A 5,011-nucleotide genomic window follows, 5' to 3' on the forward strand; every position below is an offset into this window, starting at 1 on the left:
TGTATTCTGAGCTTGAGACCTTGGTCTGGCAGTGTCCTAATCACTGCCCAGACCATAGTCTGACCTTCAATAGGTCTGTGCTCTTATTTGTTGGCTGAACAGGCTTGGTCAAGGGTGTGCCAGCCTATCCTATGGCTAGGCATGACCACCAGCCTGCCATGACACTCCCTAACCCCCCTCTTGCACTTACACTCATTCTTAGAAACTAAGTTCTACCCCTCTCTTGTGAGCCTTATCTTGGGACCCCCGTAGCTCCCTCTAAACTTGGACACCTGAGGGCTGCCCCTTCCACACTGCACTATAACTCTTTCTAATTAATATCTTGGGTGTAAGCACTGCCTGGAGTTCTTAAAACTCATTGGATCTCTAAAACACCCTAGATAAGAGAAGGTTTTGGAAATCTAGATCTCGGAAATAGTTCAATCTCATATTGTTAGATACTAAGTCTGAATTAGGTTGTTCGGATGTAGCTGTAATTTCTGATGTATTTTTATTTCTGTCTTATTTTTCTGGTCTGTAATAATTTGTATAAACTCGGGGATCTAGTGAAAAGGGGAGGGGATTTACTTTTATGCACAAAAGGGTAGAAACCATGCCTATAGGACTTTTACTATTAATCTATGCAATCTCACAAGTAGAAACCATGCCTATAGGATCTAACTTTCTGATTTCTGCAACTATGCATATAGATACCATGCCTATAGGGATTTGCATTTCTGCATTTATAATGACATTAGGCAAACCATTAGGTTTAATGATAAATCAACATATAGATATCATGTTTATAAGGCTGTTATTATTTGAAAGGTATTAAAATCAGTAGCTCGTAGAGATCATGCCTATAGGAACTTCAAATCAGAATTGCTTCACTCGTCTAAAACAGTACTGACCCTTTTTGCTAAAACAAGCGACTTTCTGCACGTTTTCTGAGCCCTTAAAACTTTTCTTGCAACCAAATCAGTGCATCTTTTTCCTTCTTGATAAATATTCTCAAATTCAGTGCATATTTTCTGAAAACTTACTGCTTTCCTGATAATTTGACAAACATTTTTTCAAATCAATCTGAATTCACTTCTTTATACTTATCTGATAAACCTTTTGAATCAGCCTGCAATTCAATTCTTTTGTTAAAACTCAGCAACTCTTTTTCTTAAACAAGTATGTTTTCTGAAACTCGTTTTAAACCATTTTCTTTGTATTAAGTCTGCAATCTTTTCTGAAACTTATCTTATTCTGCAACTCCTTTACAATCAGTAGTTCTGTTCCACACTTAAGGTGAAGTTGACTAATTAAAGTGGCTCAGTCTTTGACAACTGCATTCGAGTGAGCCTAATGCATACTTCCTGTCTAAAAGTATGTGTTGAATCAGTCCTCTTATCGCTTTAATTTTTAAAGACCAAACCAGCACATGCAAGACATGCTAAACTCCATGGCTTATCTGATTTAAGGAGGTTTACTTGAGCCTTACCCGCTTATTTGCTTTCCCCTCTACTTGTATTATGTGTTTTTGATTGACACCTTAGTATTTTGTCCTTTGAAACTCTCAAAAGGCCCCAAATCCCTTTCCCTTTAGGATTAGTAGTCCTAAATGCCTCCGGGACTAATAGGATTGAGACGGGTACTAGCATGCAATAAGTAATGAAACTTTCCGCGCTTTAATACCTTAACGGGGTGGGAAGGGTAGAATATGGATATGATGACCGGTGCGCTAATATCACGTGTGACCCCTCTTCTGAGGAGTGATTGCTGGATATTGCATTGATGTGATCCATATTATCGGTAAACCTAGGACCCCTTTCCCTTTTACTTGTTAATTTTTTTAAGTTTTATTGTAAACTAATTTTATAAACTCTTAAACTTGTTTGCAAAACTATGTGAAGCCCTTTGCTTTATTTTTCTACTTGTCTTCTTAAAGTCACAATTGTAGCATGGCCGGGAACCACACTTGTGGATCCTTAGGGGTGCCTAACACCTTCCCCTCGGGATACTTTCTAGCTCTTACCCTAATCTCTGGTCTCTTCATCTCAAACCTTTCTTAAAAGTGTCCTAATGCACTATAATCATTAGGTGGCGACTCTTCAACTTCTAAGACCCAATTCTTGAAAGGGAATAGAGTTGTCCTCCCAATGTCGTATACCCGATTTCGACCCATAGAAAAAGGGGGCGTCGACAGCATGGCAACTCTGCTGGGGATTCTTTAGGATTTTACCACTGCATGCTGCTTGTGACTTTACTATCTCATTAATTGCTTTATTTACTGTCTTTTATTCTTTCACTACGAAACTGACTTGGCTCTTCATGTCTTTTCTTTCCTTTAACTGCTTTCCTTTATTGTTTTATTTCAATACTGTTGTAATTACTGCAATTATTGTAATCATTTATCTTATGAACGTGGAAATACATGTCAATTTGTTTCTTGTAAACTGCATCTTCAACATCATATTCCACTCGTGCCAAATAAATACCATAACAACGCTTATAATGAGTGGTTGCGCTCTTCCAATATTATCACCCTTTAAATTCGGCAAAGGCATATTTGCGGTAAAATAAGTCGATCAGTGGTGCAGTCGACGGTTCCGTGCCTTTCCCTCTTGAGTTGTCCGCTCAAGGGTACCTGTCTAATACCCCAATAGAAACCTTACTCTGTTTAATTGTATGTGCATCATGGTCAAACCTAGCCGAGTCAGTTATGTTGTCCACATAATGACTCATTAAGATAACCTTTTCCAAAGTCCACTGGGTTTCCCTGAAACCCAAACGGACACCTACATGTTCTGCGCATTTGTTTGGAGAACTAAATGCTTGTTATGCTGATTATTGGTATTAAATAGTCGAGTCCGGTGGGGGTGAGGTCTTAACCCTTTTGTTTTGCAGAAAATGAATGACAAAGTTCCTGACTTCGGTATGGTAAACATACCTTCACTATTGCGGACTTGGTGGAGAAACCTCCCATCGAGCGACCAAATCAACGAATGGAAAGAGAGAGTCACCAAGGCTAGTGAGAAGCTAGAACACCTGGAGTACAGCTTGATGGAATTGGAAGGGAAAGTGAGGAAAAGAGCCATCGACTGTCAAAATGCTGAGGAAGGCAAAGGAGAACGTCTGGCGATAGCATTTTTACTAGAAAATCTGCGCGAGCTGGAGGATTTGATGTAAAGCCCCAGAAAATTTTGTTTAGTAATTTAAGACTTCGAGGTGCCAAGGTAGGCTAAATATTTTATCTTGCGTACAAATGAGGATTTAGGATATTATGGATATCAATTGGATATATTAATAAGTGTATAAGTCATATTAGAAGTTAATTGGGGTCTAAGGAGAGGCCTAAGTCTAAGCCAAGTTATAAAATTTTATAATAGACGAAAGTTGCAAATGAGTGCGCACAAGACCTCACTTTGGACAATTATATATCCAGTTATATAAAGATTTGTGTAATGCACAGCCTATCAAATAAAAGGTCTTTGAGTCTAGTTTCCAACTCTTCAAACCGTTCATCATTCGGACATTCCTACACAAAGTTATGACCAAATTATCAAAGCAGCACAGAAATTTGAACTACCACAGCGCCCCATGCGGCGCCCGGCGCGCCGCGCCAGTAGTAATTCCAGTATGGTCCGAAATTTCATTTCCAGACACATTTTTGCACAGACGCCCCGTGCCCCGCGGTGCTCCACGCGGCGCGACAGTACAAAAAACTAGTTTTTAAGACCCGAACCCCATTTTATTTAACTCGATTGAGGTATATTTTTGGGGAAATTTCTGGTATTCTAGAGTGAAGGGAGAGCGATTCTAGAGAGAGGAAAGGTAAAAACTAAAGATTTCACTACTTTTCCTTAAATCACACCTTGGAATCGCATCAAAGGGTTGCTAAGGCTTTAAAGAGGTAAGAATTTCTTTTCCCCAATTCTTCAACTTTGAAATCTAACTAGAAATGGGTAATTAGTAAGATGATTCTTGGATGTGAGAGTATTCATTATTCATGCATGTACAAATTAGGTTTGTGGGAAGATTGTTGAATATAAACAAGTAAAGATTGGGTTGGGAAATGAAGGGAATCTTGTAAAAGAGATTTGAAATCAAGATGCAAAACTAGTAATTGATAAAATTCTCAAATGAGCTAGAATTATGAATATCTTCCTAATTTGTGTTCAAATTTTGTTATGTCTCAAAATAGATTTAAGTTGCTAGAATTTCCGGAATATCGTAGTAATTAAAGGAAAGATCAAGAAAGGTATATATGGCTAACTTTGACCTTTGTAAAATCTTTTTGTTTGGTGTACGAATATTTGGTATGTGATATCTACGTGGATTATTTGTGGAATTCTTGTGATTGGTATGATTTGATTGATCGTGGTTAAGTCTCCCGATATAATGGTGTACGTAATTGGCAATAAACCAAATGTGTGATTGTGAATGTGTTATGTGGTAAGAGTTGAGAAACAAATGATGGAAGGAAATCATAAATGATGCAGTTGGAACAACTATGGTAAGAACATATATGGCTTGTATTGGAAATTATCGCGGTGACATAAAATGCATATGAGTTGTTGAATATGATGGAAATAGTATTGATGGCTATAGAAATTCTTTGAGAATTCTTGTTGTTGTTCTTTGTGAATTGTTGTTGTTGTTGTTGTTGTTGTGTTGTTTGTGAATTGTGATTGTTCGGTGGGATCGGGTTGCGTGCCGTAACACGAAGTAATAAGGTGTGAGTTGTGGTGATAAGGGTGGCCGAGGTAATAAGGGTGGAAAAGTCATCGAAATCACTATTGAAATGAAAATATGAGAAAGTTGTGAAATCATTGATGTGAAAATGTTGAAGGGGAAATAGAGAGATTGTAACTTGTTTGGCTTGATGGTTTTCTTTCATGTGTATTTGATTGTTGGTTCCATGACTACTTGTTACTTGTGTATGGTTTGAGTTTACTTAGGGCAAGTTTGTTCATACATACCAGTACAATTCAAATGTGCTGACGTCCCTTTTGCCAGGGGCACTACATTCGTGTCAAAGCAA

Source organism: Nicotiana tabacum, chromosome 7 (genome assembly GCF_000715075.1).
Source record: "Nicotiana tabacum cultivar K326 chromosome 7, ASM71507v2, whole genome shotgun sequence".
NCBI lineage: Eukaryota > Viridiplantae > Streptophyta > Magnoliopsida > Solanales > Solanaceae > Nicotiana > Nicotiana tabacum.